Here is a 17969-nt window from a genome sequence, read left to right on the forward strand (position 1 = left end):
AAGCGCCCACCACCACACCCAGCTAATCTTTTGTGTTTTTTCACCATGTTGCCCAGGCTGGAAACTTTTGCACTGTTAATGTGCCAAATTCTAATGATTTTTTAAAGTCACATTTGTTGAGGTATAATTTACATATAGTAAAATTTAACTTCTTAGGAGTACAGTTCAAGATACAGAATAGGCCGGGCATGGTGGCTCAAACTGTAATCCCACAAGTTTGGGAGGCCAAGGTAAGAGAATTACTTGACCCAGGAGTTCAAGACAATCCTGGCCAACATAGTGAGACTCCTATCTCTACAAAAAACTTAAAAATTAGCTGGGTATGGTGGTGCATACCTGTAGTCCCAGCTACTTGGGAAGATGAAGTGGGAGGATCACTTGATCCCAGGAGGTTAAGGCTGCAGTGAGCCATGATTGCGCCACTGCACTCCAGCCTGGGCAACAGAGCAAGACTGTCTCAAAAAAAAAAAAAAAAAAAATATATATATATAGAGAGAGAGAGAGAATAGTTCCATTCCCATATATATATATATATATATATATATAGAATAGTTCCATTCCCCCAAAAAGTTCCCTCATGCCCCCTTTGTAGTCAATTTCATTTGCCTTTCTTAGTTCCTGGCCACCACTTATCTGATTTCTGTTATTATGGAGATTAGTTTTGCCTGTTCTAGAATTTCATATATATGGAATCATGTATTCCTGAGTTCTGGTGTCTTTTACTTAGCATAATGCTTGTGAGATTCATCCATGTTGTTGTGGCTATCAGTAGTTGGGTTCTATTTACTGCTGAGTAGTTTTTCACTGCATGGGATTATTTGCTTATCTGTTGATTTGCTGATAGATGCTGGAATTGTTTCCAATTTGGGATAACTATTAATAAGGCTGCTACAAATATTCACATGTAAGTCTTTGTGTAGACATTGCTCTTGGATAAATACCTGGGAGTAGGATTCCCAGTAGTACGGTAAGCAACATATGAGAGTTCCAATTGTTTGACATCCTTGCTAGCATTTAGTAGTGTAAGTGTAAAACATTTTAGCCTTTCTAGTGGGTGTGTAGTGCTATGTCACTGCATAGGCATCTTTACAAAATAAATGGCCTGAACTCTTCAAAAATTTTAAGGTCGTGAAACACAAAGAAAGATAAATAACTATTCCAGATGACGCGAGACTAAAGCACATAACAAGTGAATGCAACGCAGAATCTGGGACTTATCTTTGCTATGAATGACATGCTTCAGACAACCTGTGAACTCCAAATACAGTCTGCAGATTTTAAATTATAGTAGTGATAACTGTTACCTATGGTCAGGTGAGATAATGATTCTGCTATCAAGAAATACACACTGAAGTATTTAGGGGTAAAGGGACAGCATGTCAACTTACAGTCAAAAAGTGCAGAAAAAAAGTTGTGCAAGACATGTGTGTATATGTATGTATATGTACAAAGAAAGAGAAAATGATAAAGAAAATGTGGTAAGGTGTTCATCTGAGAAATCTGGGTAAAGGGTATGCAGGAATTCACTGTACAGTACAGCCCTTGCAGTCCTTCTGGAAATACGAAATTAAGAGCAAAATAAAAATGAAAAGAACAAATATATATGAACACTACAAAGAAACTATAAAACATTATTAAATTAACAAAGACCTAAATAAAGTAAGCAACACACTATGATCTTAGGTGAGAAGACTCAATACCACTGAAAATGTCAGTTCTCTCCAACATGATCTCTAGGTTGAATGCAATCCCAATTAAAATTTCAACAGATTTTCTTCGGGGAACTTGACAAGCTTATTCTAAAACGTATGCAGAAATGCAAAGGCCAAGAATAGCCAAGACATTCTTCGAGAAGACCTAGACAGGAAGAAAAGATTTACTATAAAGCCACAACAAAACAGTGTGGTAACAGTGTATAAATAGACAGACCAAGGAAAAATAGCAAAGATTTATATATATAAATATATAGGCTGGGCACAGTAGCTCACACCTGTAATCCCAGCACTTTGGGAAGCCGAGGCGGGCAGATCACCCGAAGTCAGGAGTTTGCGACCAGCCTGGCCAACGTGGTGAAACTCTGTCTCTACTAAAAACACACACACAAAAAAATTTAGCTGGGCGTGGTAGCAGGTGCCTGTAATCCCAGCTACTCAGGAGGCTGAGGCAGGAGAATCACTTGAACCCGGGAGACGGAGGTTGCAGTGAGCCAGGATCGCACCACTGCACTCCAGCCTGGGCAACAGAGCAAGACTCCATCTCAAAAAAAAATTGTTTTCATTTAAAAAATAAATATATAAATATTTACTTGATTTAATTTACAACAGAAGTAGGCAATGCAGATAATGGGGAAAGATGAACTTTTCAATAAATGCCACGGGGACAACTGGATATCCACTTGGAGGTAAAAAATAAAATTTGAGTCCTACTGCACATCATATACAAAAATTATACATAGGTGGGTCATAAATCTACATGTGAAAAGCAAACAATAAAGCTTCTATAAGTTTGTATAGGAGACTACCTTCATGACCTCACAATAGGAAAAAAAAATTAACAGAACGCAAAAGCCAGGCAGTGGTAGCACGTGCCTATATTCCCAGCTCCACGGGAGGATCGCTTGAGCCCAGGATTTCGAGGCTGCAGTCACGCCTGTGAATAGCCACTGCAGTCTAATGTGGACAACACAGTGATACCCAGTCTCCAAAAAAAAAAAAAAGACCAAAAAACAAAACAAAACAAAAAACTAGGATCCAAAACAACATTAATCACAAAGGAAAAGATGTATAAATTTGACAAATTAAGAACTTGTGTTCTTAATTACTACACTATACTACTTCCTCCAAAAGAATACATTTCAGCATAATTTCCAGCTATTCTTATGACTTTCTTTTTAAATAGGAGAAAGCTTGCTACTCTGTGCTTCCAAAGATTGGCCTGGGAAAAGCTACATATAAAACCAATGTAACTTGTACATTATACTGAATTCATTCCTCTGTTTGCCCAGCAATAGAACAGACAGCAATTAATGTACATCCCTGTCTCTCCCTTTTCCTGAGTTGTAAGAGCCTGGCATAGAGTTGATGCTCAATAAAATATCCCTTGAATAAATGACTAAATGAATAAATGAAAATTTACATTTACTTAATTAAAAACACTATATAAATCCATATTTGGAGAACAAATGAAAGTGTGCACTGAATACTAAAAGCATAAGGAATTATAAAGTAACTCTTTACATCATTACACTGCCCCCTACCAATTCCAAGGATTAACAAATTAAACTAAGTTTTAAACTAAAGCTACATCCCTCAGTCTTCAGCTGATACTTTATTCCTCAGCTCCACCCTCATCTTTTTCTTTGCCTTTTTTTTTTTTTTTTTTTTTTTGAGACGGAGTCTCACTCTGTCCCCCAGGCTGGAGCACAGTGGTGCGACCTCGGCTCACTGCAAGCTCCGCCTCCCGGGTTCACGCCATTCTCCTGCCTCAGCCTCCCGAGTAACTGGGACTACAGGCGCCCGCCATCACGCCCGGCTAATTTTGTTTTTGTATTTTTAGTAGAGACGGGGTTTCACCGTGTTAGCCAGGATGGTCTCGATCTCCTGACCTCGTGATCCACCCGCCTTGGCCCTCCAAAGTGCTGGGATTACAGGCGTGAGCCACCGTGCCGGGCAAACTTCCCTTTCACTTTGCTCTTCTCCATACTGCCACATCCTATGGAATGCGGGCTTTCCCCAGCCTGATTCTATTACATTCCTAATTCTGGCTTTCAACTTCACTTCCATTCTCTGTGTCCAATCCTATTTTTTTTTTTTCAAACTTCCCTCCCAATTCCAAGTCCCTCAAATAAAGTCTCCCCCATTCAGGATCTCTCATGCTACTCATATAAAAAGTCATGGCTGGGCACGGTGGCTCACACCTGTAATCCCAGCACTTTGGGAGCCCGAGGTGGGCAGATGACGATGTCAGGAGATGGAGACCATCCTGGCTAACACGGTGAAACCCCGTCTCTACTAAAAATACAAAAAATTAGCCAGGCATGGTGGCATGCACCTGTGATCCCAGCTACTTGGGAGGCTGAGGCAGGAGAATCACTTGAACCCGGGAGGCACAGGTTGTAGGGAGCAGAGATGGCACCACCGCACTCCAACCTGGGAAACAGAGCAAGACTCTGTCTCATAAATAAATAAATAATAAATAAAAATAAAAAAGTCCTTCCACCATGATCCCCCTTAAGGCAAACTCTGATAAACAAGAACTATATTCAAACTTCTTTCCTCTTCCCATCAACCATAAGGCAGAAATCTGACCTCTTCCTAATACACAGCCTTTTTGCTCCCCTCAGCTTAAAAAATTCACAAATAAAGGTCATGTAATTATGTTGTGGTCTAGATGATAAATTTCCAACTCTTTCATAATGCCTGCAAACACTAAATGATCATCAAAATGATAGGTGGATCCTAGGCATTAATAGAGGAACCTTGACTTTATTGTCAAAATAATCGATGTTATTGACCTTTTAGACACAGCCCGAGGCCCTTACTAATTATGGTATGTGTCAACATTACTGAGGCAAGTGGGATATTTTAAATGGCAAAAAAAAAAAAAAAAAAAAAGATATCAAATGCCATCTCAGAGATGGAAACTATCCCTTCTGGAAAATATGTCATTATTAAAATAAAGACCTCTACCCTGTGAGCCATCATCAAAATACCGGAAGAGAAAAAGGGAGAAATGCTGAAAGCCCCACTTAACACGTCTACTTCAACGTCCTAATTTCCACAAGTTGGGTTACCGGTTCAGTGAACCTAACCATGTGACCCAGGCAATATTTCCCATTCAAAATCAAAACAAGACCTTGTGCCTATAGGCTATTTTCCAAAGGATAGAAAAACTAAAACTTTAGGAGAAAACTAGAGGCACTCTGAGGAAAGAGAGACTAAAAATCTATCTGGGAGGCCAGGCTCGGTGGCTAATACCTGTAATCCCAGAATTTGGGGAGGGCAAGGGAAGGGGATCGCTTAAGCCCAGGAGTTCCAGACCAGCTTGGGCAACATAGCAAGACCCCATCTCTACAAAAAAAAATTAAAAATTAGCTGGGCATGGTGGCGCATGCCTGTAGTCCCAGCTACTCCAGAGACTGAGGTGGGAGGATCACTTGAGCCTAGGAGATCAAGGCTGCAGTGAGCTGCGATCATGCCACTGCACTCCAGCCTGGGTGACAAAGCAAGACCCTGTCTTCTCAAAAACAAAAAAAAAAAGCTAACGAGCTAACTGAGGATTATCAAGGACTATCACTTGTTCTTTTGTGAAAAGCTAAATTTGCAACAAGTAAATTTCAGAGAGGTCCATCCACAAAGACAGTCAGAATCCTTGGCCAGACAGAGAGAATTTGTTTTCAGCTTAAGAGATAGTATGCACAGCAATAACAGATAAAGGGCAAGAAAACAAGGACACATAAAAACAGGCTAAAAAGGGAAAAGAGAAAGAAGAGAAAGGAAACTTGAATCTAGAGATGGGATAACAGAGCAAGAATGAAAAGTGTAACAAGCAGAGCAACAAACTGGTTAAGAGAACGGTAAGACATTCAGCACTGAAAACTAAATGAATAGCAGGCAAGGAAGAAATTAGAGATCTGTAATAATCACCATATGAAATGACTCAAGTATAAACCTTTTTCTTTCCATTTTTCCTTTTAACCAGCTGTAAAGAATTAAAAAAAAATACATTCATGCTGTCCTGCCCCCTCCAAAAAAAAAAAGAATTAAAAAAAAATTATGTGGAAGCAGCAGCAATAAGAATCTTGAATATAATAAGGGAAGAGATGGTATAAGACAGTATAAGGTGAATTTATCTTGGTATAAGAAACCAAGATAAATCCACAAAATCTGGGACAATATAAAACTATTTTAAACTGATACACATTAAGGTAATGTGTATAGTAATTGCATTTCAGTCTATCACTAAATTCAAACAAAATCCCCAGCACAAGGTCAGATTCAAAATGCAAAAGAAAATATGTTTTTTGAAATTTTCATTAAGCCAAAGAACTGCGTAACCCATCCCAAAGTCATCTCAATTTCCTGCCCATACTTTATATGACTCACCTCACTATAATATTTAGAGTAAGGTTACTCAGAATAATTAGTTTCACTCTGAACTCCAGCCCCAGTCCTCATCTGTCCACGTGTGGTTTAGGTGACACGGCAGTCTCCCCATCCCTTTGTCTTACCTTTTTTTTTTTTTTTTTTTTTTTTTTTTTTTTTTGGGGTTTTTTTTTTTTTTTTTTTTTTTTTTTTTTTTTGAGACGGAGTCTTGCTTAGTCGCCCAGGCTGGAGTGCAGTGGCACGATCTCGGCTCACTGCAGGCTCCACCTCCCAGGTTCAAGTGATTCTCCTGACTCAGCCGCCCGAATAGCTGGGAGTACAGGTGCCCACCACACCCGGCTAATTTTTCTATTTTTAGTAGAGACGGGATTTCACCACATTGGCCAGGCTGTTCGCTGAACTCCTCCCAATGTGCTGGGATTACAGGCATGAGCCACCCACAGAGCCCCCTTTGTCTTGTCTTATCTTGAATAGAAACAGTTTCTCCAAACGACACTGGAGGAAACACATGCAACCTTGAAAACCTGGAAAGCTGAGTTATCCCCAGCAGAGATCAATGTGTCAACTCCATGCTGGAGATGGAGGAACTCAAAAAATATCCCTCTCACTGTTACAGCATAGGTCAAATTATCCAAGGGTATCCTCTACACATAGCATATGTGCTGTGTACAAAGGCCATTGAAGAGTCACCATTCCATGCACACAATTTGTACTCCTGCCAGAAAGACCTCTCCCCTATTCTTCCCGTATTGCATTTCTACTCTCTGCTTCAAAAATTAAGCAAATCTCTCCTCCTCCCCGAAGTCATTCACTCTAACCCTTCTCAGGATTAGGTACCCCTTTCTATGAACCTACTTTTAACTTTACATAGCGTTAGTCTCTCTCTGCTTTGTTTTCTACTTTATTGTCAAAATAATCAATTTTACTGACCTTTTAGATGCCCAAGGCCCAATTTTGTTATTAAATTTTAATCTCAGCTGGGCACGGTGGCTTATGCTTGTAATCCCAGCACTTTGGGAGGCTGAGGTGGGCAGATCACTTGAGGTCAGGAGTTTGAGACCGACCTGGCCAACATGGTGAAACCCTGTCTCTACTAAAAATACAAAAATTAGCCGAGCGTGGTGGTGTGCACCTATAGTCCCAGCTACTCTACTCGGGAGGCTGGGGCAGGAGAATCACTTGAACCTGGGAGGTGGAGGTTGCAGTGAGCTGAGATCAAACCACTGCACTCCAGCCTGGGTGACACAGCAAGACTCTATCTTAAAAAAAAAAAAAAAAAGTTTAATCTCTCCTTAGAGTTTAAGGACCAGAATTACATACTGCTTATTCATAAGCAGCCAGTATCTAACATAGTATATCATATACAGGGAATTATTAAATATTTGTTGACTGAAGGGATGAGTAGTAAATGCCCTCTTCAACCCAAATGGCTAAACATAGCTCTATGTTCAGTTAAAACCTGTAACAAAGTTTCAGAAAAGATTAAAGTTTCTGGGAACAGATGTATATCAGTATTAGTTTATCTTTACAAAACTTCAAATCCAGCATATACCTTACACTGTCTCTATAAAGAACAAAAAAAAAAGTAACATTTTCACATCACATATTTGTTTTATTTTATTTATTTTTGAGATAGAGTCTCACTCAGTCACCCAGGCTGGAGTGCAGTGGCACAATCTCGACTCGCTGCAATCTCTGCCTCCTGGGTTACAGTGATTCTTCTGCCTCAGCCTCCCAAGTAGCTGGGATTACAGGTGCGCACTACTACACCCAGCTAATTTTTGTTATTTTTTAGTAGAGACAGGGTTTTGCCATGTTGGCCAGGCTGGTCTCGAACTCCTGACCTCAGATGATCCGCCACCCTCAGCCTCCCAAAGTGCTGGGATTACAGGCATGAGCCACTGCACCTGGCCACATCACATATTTAAAGTGTGCTAATTTAACAATAATCTTTGCCACTACCCAATTTTTTTTTCTAGACCTCCAGCCCCCATTACCCAATTATTTTGCAACAAGTAGATTTCAAAGAGGTCCATTAAGACAGTCAGAATCCAGAATCCTTGGCCAGACAGAATTTGTTTTCACCTTAAGAGATAGTATGTACAGCAGTAACAGATACGGGGCAAGAAAATAAGGACACATAAAAACAGTCTTAAAAGGGAAAGAAAGAAGAAAAAGGAAACTTGAATCTAGAGATGGGATAACAGAGCAAGAATGAAAAGTGTAACAAGCTACAGCAACAAACTGGTTAAGAAAAAGGTAAGTCATTTAGCACTGTAAACTAAACGAATAGCAGGCAAGGGAGAAATGAGAGATCTGTAATAATTACCACATGAAATGACTAAAGCATAAAACCTGTTTCTTTCTACTTTTCTTTTTCAACAGCCATAGAAAAAGAATCTTAAAAAAGAAAACACTAAGGTTAATGAACACAATATATAGCTCCTAAAGTGAAAATGACACATTACAATAAAGTATCAAAAATGAAAGACAACTCAGTCAATTAAAACAAATATGCTGTCTTAAAATGCATTTTTTTAAAACAACAATTTTTATTAAGAATTTTTTTTTTTTTTTCGGACGGAATCTCACTCTGTCACCCAGGCTGGAGTGCAGTGGCACAATCTTGGCTCACTACAACTTCCACCTCCTGGGTTCAAGCGATTCTCCTGCCTCAGCCTCCCAAGTAGTTGGGACCACAGGCACTCGCTACCACGCCTGGCTATTTTCATTTTTAATGGAGATGGGGTTTCACCACGTTGGCCAGGCTGTTCTCAAACTCCTGACCTCAGGTAATCGGACCACCTCGGCATCCCAAAGCGCTGGGATTATAGGTGTGAGCCACTGCGCCCGCCCTCATTCTTTATTAAGAATTTACACCAGGCACAGTGGCATGTGCCTATAATCCCAGCACTTTGTGAGGCCAAGATGGAAGGATCACTTGAGGTCATGAGCTGGAGACCAGACCAGACTGAACAATGTAGCCAAATCCTATCTCTCTTTTTTTTTTTTTTTTTTTTGGAGACAAAGTCTCACTCTGTCATCCAGCCTGGAATGCATTGGCGGGATCATGGTTCACTGCAGCCTCAACCTCCTGGGCTCAAGCAATCTTCCCATCTCAGCCTCCCAAGCAGCTAGGACTACAGGCATGCGTCACCATACCTGGCTGATTTTTTATTTGTTTTTTTTGTAGAGATAGGATTTATGTTGCCCAGGCTGGTCTGAACTCCTGGGCTCAAAGGATCTTCCTGTCGCAGCCTCTCAAAATACTGGGATTACAGGCGTGAGCCACCTCAGCTGGCCTCTATTTTTTTTTAAGTATTTAAAAAAAGAATTTCATTAGCAAACAAACTCAAATGGCAACAGAAGTAATTAGGAGAATAATTAGCTTATATTCTGGTTCACTTTCAATGCCTTTTTTTTCTCTTCGGGAAATTAGAAAAAGGCAGAAATTTTTTTTTTTTTTGAGACGGAGTCTCGCTCTATCGCCCAGGCTGGAGTGCAGTGGCACTAACTGGGCTCAATGCAAGCTCCGCCTCCCAGGTTCAAGCCATTCTCCCGCCTCAGCCTCCTGAGTAGCTGGGACTACAGGCGCCCGCCATCACGCCTGGCTAATTTTTTTTGTATTTTTTAGTAGAGAAGGGGTTTCACCATGTTAGCCAGGATGGTCTCAATCTCCTGACCTCATCATCTGCCTGCCTCGGCCTCCCAAAGTGCTGGGATTACAGGCGTGAGCCACTGTGCCCGGTCAGAAATTTTTTAGAACTATTTATTTTACTTATATTCACTAAGCCAATACAAGACATATAAACAAAATACCATAAAGCAATTAAACAAAACGACTTACTGCGAAATTCTTAAGAAACCATAAAATATAGAAGACAATATACTATATTCACTGGGTGTGGTGATGCACGTCTGTAATCCAGCTACTCAGGAGAGTGTAACAGGATGATCACTCAAGCCCAGGAGTTTAAGATCAGCTTGGGCAATATAGCAAGACTCTGTTTCAATTTTTAAATTTAAAAAAAAATACCATATTGTACAATATTTGTAAGGTGTCTTATACCTTGGCCATTATAAGTAACTGACAATCAAAATATCCATTTCTCTAAATCAGAATATAATATGGTGTCTTGATTCTATGCTGTCTTAAACAAACTGTGTTTTTTCAAGTTTGAAACTGTCTCCCATGGTCTTGGCCTTCAAATAATTTCATTCTGGAAACTGAAGAACAAAGAATACTTTTTTCTTTGTATTATAAGTCAAATAAAGCTAAACTAAAATGAATTTGGGGCAGGGAATAAGTGTTTCTTCATATAAAATCACAAACTTGGCTGGGTGCAGTGGTTCATGCCTATAATTCTAGCACTTTGGGAGGCCACAGGGGGCAGACTGCTTGAGCCCTAAAGTTTGAGACCAGCCTGGGCAACACAGCGAAACCTTGTCTCCACAAAAAAAAAATATATATATATACAAAAATTAGCTGGGTGTGGTGGCACACACCTGTAGTCCAAGCTACTGGGGAGACTGAGGTGCCAGGATCATCTGAGCCCAGGAAGTCAAAGTTGCAGTGAACTGAAATTGTGCCACTGCACTCCAGCGCAGGTGACACAGTGAGACCCTGTTTCAAAAAAAAAAAGAAAGAAAGAAATCACAAACTCAACTTTTTAAAAAAATCTTTTAAACACAAAGTCTGTGTTTCAAACAGCCAGCCACATTTGTGTAAATAATTATGCCAGAAAACCATATTTTATCCATCTTTATCACTTGAGCTTGGGAGTACTAGGCCCTGAAGACACAAGCGTAAATTCTGATATGTACCCTTAAAAAAGATATTAATATATTTAACAATGAGATACTTTTCTCATCCATCACAGTTATGAAAATTAAAAACCTGTCACACTGAGTTGTTCTCACTTTGAGACTATAAACTGGTAAATCCTCTGAACCAGTATTTCTTAGTACACACCAGGGATATCTGCTGAAGCACTGTTAAGAGAGGAAAAACCATAAACCATCTGAATGCCTATCAATAAAAAAAATGGTTTTGTAAACTATGCTGTATCTGGACAGAGAGTCATGCAATAATTTTTTAAAGTAAGGTGGATCTTTATCTTCCAACATGAGCTATTGTTACATAAAAAATTAGAATTGTAAAACATTTTGTGGAGTACAAGATCTTTCATGTTAAAAAAACAAACAAACAAAAAACACATACAAGGCCAGGCACAGTGGCTCGGACCTACAGTTTCAGCACTTTGGGAGGCCAAGGTGGGAGCATTGCTTAAGGCCAGGAATTTGAGACCAGCCTGGGAAACACAGCAAGACCCCACCTCTACCAAAACACACACAAACACACACACACACACACACACACAGACACACACGAACTGCGTGTTTCTACAAGACTAAAAATGTAAGTAAAAGACAGACATATGCACACTAAAATGACAGTAGTGCTTAGTTTCTAAATAGAGAAGAGCAACCAGGTGGTGGCCTAGGGGAATGCCAACCGCTGTATTATTTTGATTTCTGGTTGGCAAAAGGACGCATTTGCTTTTTAGCTGATTAACTTAAAATAAACACAATGTAAACAGATGTTATTCAAAAAGATTTATGGGGCTTTAACCCTTTCTAACCATTGCTGCTAGTATTCTTTTTTAAAAAATAATATTATAATTTCCCTGGCTCATTAAGTCCTTGACTAGCCCAACCTTATCACCTCTGAGAAATTGTATGTTGATGGAATGGCCTAGAATTTATATTTGGAGAAAACAATATTTAAAAGAAGTGACAATATATTCACAGTGCACAGGATAAAATTATTTATTGGATAGACATTTATGGAGCATCTATTACAGCAGGGAAAAGTACTAGGCCCTGAAGACACAAGAATAAAATCAAGCGTTTACAACTTACAAAAGGAGAAAGACAAGTACACCACAATGTACACCAATATTTATAGTACTGACATAAAGTAGTCCTAGAAATGGTGTTCGGGGGAGCAGTGAAGGACAAGGACCAGGACACAGGAACTCCATTTTGAACGGAGTATTAAAAGATGAGTAGGATAAAATCTTAGAGAAATGATACGCTACTCATTCCATGAAAACAAAACAAAAAACACCAGTGTGCTCTGCCTATCAGGATTCAAGCTACCTTGTAAATATCACTAATTACTCATATTAGGAACAGATTAGTCAACTCCATTAAAAAGCCACTTTCCATCCCTGCATAATGGTAGCTCTGTGGATTTGTGATTCAGACCATATTCCCTCAAACCAATGCATTACTAAACTTTAACTAGACATCAGAATTGTTAAGCAATAACAAAATAAAACTGAACAACTGAATAAAGCTGAAGCCCTGAGCAGCCTAACTGGAAAAGGAGAAGACCCTTTTATAGGTCATATACACCTCCTGACCTGTATTTGGCAATCTGCTCCCCAACTGTCAACAGATAAGCAACACGGCCCTCAAGGTTGGAGACTGATCTTTGGTAAAGCAGGCATCCACCCCAGATGCTGCTGACTCCCGTACACAGCCCTCAGAGCCAAGGGAGGCCTGGAACCTGAGAGGTTTATTTCCAATTTGGACAGTTGCCAATGCGTCTCATTTGAAGCATCCAGAGACAAGGGCCAGCCCAACCCCCAATGCCAGAGGCCAAGGCAGCATTATCTTCTGTATAAGTTCCTGACCCAGAGGTGACCTGCACGATTTCTTCTGTGCCTGCCATGGAAGAATTTGCTCAGCTCGGCTATTACGCAGACTCTAACCTTACCAGTGGCAACATGGCAACCACAAATCCCAAGTCCTGGGAGGATTATACTTAATGGAGAGAACTCACTGTACTATTGGGACTATTGGCACTGCTTTACAATGTATAATGGCACCTTCTTTACAATGTATAAATGATAATATCAAAGGATAATCTTGTATACATAAAATAATTTCTCACCGGGCGTGGTGGCTCATGCCTGTAATCCCAACACTTTGGGAGGCTGAGGTGGGCAGATCACCTGAGGTCAGGAGTTTGAGACCACCCTAGCCAACATGGTGAAACCCTATCTCTACTAAACATACAAAAATTAGCCAGGTATGGTGGCGTGTGACTGCAATCTCAGCTACTCGGGAGGCTGAGGCAGGAGAATCGCTTGAACCTGGGAGACAAGAGGTTGCAATGAGCCGAGATCGTGCCATTGCACTCCAGCCTGGGTGACAGAGTGAGACTGTGTCAAAAAATATATATATAGTAATAATAATAATAATTTCTCAATAAACTCCCCCAGTTTTAAGCACCACTTCATAAAATTGGGGGGAAGGGATTAAAATTAAAGCTAAGGGGAAGACTTCAATTCCTTGATTTTCCTCATTAAGGAAAATCTCTAACAAATATACCATAAAATTTTAACTATTATTTAAGAAGCTACTTTTTTAAAGGAAAAAAGACAATTGTTACATGAAAAGTAAAAACATCCACTTTGCTTTAATGTATTTCAATATTTAAAGGGCTAAATGGTCACATAAAACATTAAATTGCGTTCATTCTCTAATGGTAGCAAAAAAGATCCAATGGAAAGTAAATGAATATCAGCAATTTAGTGGTAGAAAGACACAGAAATGCATGAAAAGAACATGTCAAAAGTAAAGATAACTTTATTCAAACTACTGGATTATGGGTCTATCAATTATTTAAATTTATATATATTTAAATTTATGATTTTTATTAATCATTTAATAATATTAATTAATGATTAATAAAAATCATTAATCCTATTTGGTACAAAAATATTAACTATCACGCTGTTAAATTATATTCACCTAGAAAAATAAATATATACCATTTTATTATGTAAAAATAAATTCATTATATTTTATTATGTAAAAAAGCATTTATATTACCTGTTATATTTAACATCTCAAAAAACTATTTGCTTTGGACTATGAACAAACATTCATTTACATAATCCATCAAGCAATTACTAAGTGGGGCTATAGCAAGGTGTTACAATAGTATCATTATAATTACTCTTCTTGATACAGCAGCATTAGTCAGAGAAACAACAACCATAAATTCCAGGTCTAGAAATGAAATTTCCCAGTCACCTTATAAAGATGAAAATGCATTTAATTTTTAAGGCCTTCTAAAAAACTAGTGATTATCTCTATGTAATAGAAATATCAAAGATTCTTATTCACTTCATTTTGGTTTTGTGGATTTTCCACAATGAACAAATAAGTTGATTTTGTAGTTTGGGAAGGGTGAATTTTTAAAGAGGCCTGATTAGTTCACAGAGGTATTCCGTCACCCATCCTAACGTTTTGCCACCATCTTACACTGCTCTTTCTCACATCTTTCCTCCCTAATATGGTTTCATAGCACCCACAGAACTTCTCCACTGAAGCATAACCATATGATAAAAGGTTGTTTAATGTCAATCTCCCTACTGGAACATAAGCTTGATGATGGTGGAACTGTGTCTGTACTGCTCACAAATCCATCTCTCAATCCTGGCATTGTGCCTCTACATAGCAGGCAAACAACTCTCAATGAATAAACTAACTAACTAGTCTAAAATCCCTCAGAGTGCAGCTGAAGATCAAGCCTTCTACTGTTTTCACCAAAAAATACTGATTGATACATGATCACTACCTTCTGCATTTGAAACATGTCTGAATCACCTCATTAGTCTTATTTCTTTCAAGGTAATCAATTCCAATTTCCTAAAATCTTCTCTAACTTGTGTGGCTGTCATTCCAAACCTTAGTTTCTCCACAATGGTTCAGCTGCAGAGTTCAGTGTTAAGTCAAACATTCCACTTTTTATTTACTACTGATTATAATTGGATACTCATTATTTTATATAAAGTTTGGAGAAATTCAATCAAGTGTTAAAAATATCCTCACATGTAAGCAGCCTGCCCTACCAGAATATGAAATTTCAAATTGGGAAGAATCTGTTTCATTCTCACCACTCATGTTTATCACTAGCATAGCATTTGCACCAACTATATTATTTCACTTCTAATGGATTCTATGTCACAATTATTACAATTACTTCATCTTTTTTTGACTATCAAAAACACATATAGATAAACCTATAATCACTTTCCTACCTCACAGAATCAATTTAAACATTTTCTGAAAAGCCAAGTAAATACACTTAAAAATCCAATTATTTGAACAGGATAACTGAACAATATGCTTTAATAATAAGTGTACTTACTAAAATTATAAAGATCACCAACACAGTTCAAATATCTCAAAACTTTAGCACTTCATTGAAAGGCCCAATATTATCTCCATCCTATAGAAAATCAAGATGACCTAATGCCTACCTGACAGAAAAATACAACACCATAGGTATAAAATTCCTCGACACTCTGCCTCTCCAACTGAAAACACATCGGTAACTTCATCCATCTGTACCTGAAGGTGATCCACAACTCTTTTCAGAGCTGACTTCTCCACCTGTGTTCTTAGTCCTGTCTGTTCTCAACCCTTGTAGCATCTGGATGCTCGATACTGTCTGAACTGGTTTCAGTCACTTCCTCATCACTATTTCTTTTTGTCAGTAAGGTTAGTAAAACAATGATTCCTAATGTAAAATGTTTCCTTCATATTAAAACCTAAGCAAGCGCTCAAAATGGAGAGTTTTCTAATGGAACTACAAAGAAAGTTTATCTAAATTAGGCTATTCAGACTTACAAAATTATCTATGTGAAAGAGAAGGCTTTAAACTGTGTGACAGGGGTGGGGGACAGTGTATGAGTGTGTATACTCACATCAATGATAAAATGACCTACCTACATCTCCAAACACAGAATGTGAACAAAGAAATTTAGGTAAGACATGAAGAATCTTTTTGACAAACAGGAGACAAAAAGAGGTTACAGAAACTTCATCTCAGAAGCTCATTAAAATAAGGATAAAACAAGTGAGTGACGTGTTTAGAGTGGTTTAGATACGGTAGGCCAGAAACAGAAAAGTAGACTCAACAGTATTAGTTTCAACAGAATTAATTTCTACTTTCAAATTGTGAATCAATGTACCATTTTAATAATTTTAAATAATTCTTAAGTCTCTATCCCAGAGAATGTTCTACTTTTTTTAACTCCTCCACAAGATACCATACATTTTAAAAATTAGTACACAAAAACTAAATTTTTAAAACATTCTGGTTACCAAGTTTCCTCAACACCTGACAAGAAAGTTTTACTTACAAAGATTTAATTTTTAAAAAAGATAAGTAATTGAACTGCAGATTGGAACTACCTGGGGATCTTTGAAAAAGTACTGACAAATACCACCCTCCAAGATATGGGACTTAATGGTTTAGGCTGTAGCACAGGTATCTCAACCCTAGAATTCTGTTTGACTTCTCACAGTATCAAATGTGAATTCTATTGTTTTCCTGTAAATAATTATTCGGAAAGTCAACCTCAATCTCATTTATACTGCAAACAGGAGTAAGGGAAAGATTTCATCACACTGTCTTATAAAATTCGGGAGGATTCTTAATTGTTTAGGATCTATCTTTGTGTAGGTGATTTTTTTCTCTCTAAACTCTATTTACAGAGAAAGACATTTAGCATCTGATAGCTAAATAGTTACTGCAGTTTTGATGAGGAACAACTATAGATAAATGTACCTTGAGTTAAAACACATATTCACTCTTTTCCTTTTGTTTATTAATTAAACTCCTGGGGGTTATACACACAATTTAGTGGAGGCCACTAAAAAAGCCCTTTGAAGAATCCTTCTTATTAAGAAAATTTCTGGGCTGGATGCAGCGGCTGGCGCCTGTAGTTCTAGCACTTTGGGAGGCCAAGGCGGGCAGATCACTTGAGCTTAGGAGTTTGAGACAAGCCTGGACAACATGATGAAACCCTGTCTCTACAAAAAATACAAAAATTAGCCGGGCATGGTGGCGTGAGCCTCTAGTCCCAGCTACTTGGGGGCTGAGGCGGGAGGATCACTTGAGCCCAGGAGGTCGAGGCTGCAGTGAACTGTGTTTGCATCACTGCACTCCAGCCTAAGCAACAAAGTGAGACCATCTCAGGGGAAAAAAAAAAAAAAGTACTGTTTTCTTATAGCTTATACATGTGTCTTGGGGTAAGCTATCAATACTATCCTCATCAACACCACCAAAATATTTATACTGTTATCCATCAAGATTCAACTAAATTGCCAATGTGACATCAAATAATCAGGAAAGATAAATCAGTTAAAAGACATCTGGCTTTCAATTACACAAACAATGGTCATTGGAAAATGACCTATAAAACTAAAGGAGGCCAAGGGCAATGGCTCACACCTGTAATCCCAGCACTTTGGGAGGCCACGGCTGGTGGATCACCTGAGGTTAGGAGTTCAAGACCAGACTATTTAACATGGCAAAGCCCCATGTCTACTAAAAATACGAAAATTAGCCAGGCATGGTGGTGCAAGCCTGTAATCCCGGCTACTTAGGAGGCTGAGACAAAAGAATCGCTTCAACCCAGGAGGCGTAGGTTGCAATAAGCCGAGATCATGCCACTGCACTCCAGTCTGGGCAACAGAGTGAGACTCTGTCTCAAAACGAACAAACAAACCTAAAGGGGGTTAGTTTAGAAGTTTCAATACCACATACAGAGCAACAAATACTCTATATAATAAACAACATGAGTTAAGACCCGGAGTTAAGACCAACCTGGGCAACAAACCTTATTTCATTATTTTTAAAAATGGTGAAAGTGTTTTGGGAGGCAAAATATAATTTCTGTAATAAATTCATTTTTTTAAATGCAAGAAATTTCCACCAATTTAATTATTTAAGAATAGAATTTGTGGCCAGGGGCAATGGCTCACACCTGAAGTCCC

The 17969-nt window shown here is 38.7% G+C and overlaps 1 protein-coding gene across 8 annotated transcripts in view; it reads right to left on the reverse strand.

Annotated features, from left to right (window-relative positions):
- Positions 1 to 17969, reverse strand: part of MYO6 (myosin VI) — a 152934-nt gene that overhangs the window by 116209 nt on the left and 18756 nt on the right. Inside the window, exon 2 of one of the 8 annotated variants that reach the window (XM_058435045.1) lies at positions 10611 to 10728. The exons of 6 other annotated variants lie outside the window; for them this stretch is intronic. The gene's annotated coding sequence lies outside the window, so the exon portion shown is untranslated. Of the gene's footprint in view, positions 1 to 6104; positions 6120 to 10610; positions 10729 to 17969 lie in introns of those variants that run through there. One more of the 8 variants, XM_058435055.1, reaches the window with a different exon arrangement.

This window comes from Hylobates moloch, unplaced genomic scaffold (assembly GCF_009828535.3).
Source record: "Hylobates moloch isolate HMO894 unplaced genomic scaffold, HMol_V3 SCAFFOLD_2, whole genome shotgun sequence".
Taxonomy (NCBI): Eukaryota; Metazoa; Chordata; class Mammalia; order Primates; family Hylobatidae; genus Hylobates; species Hylobates moloch.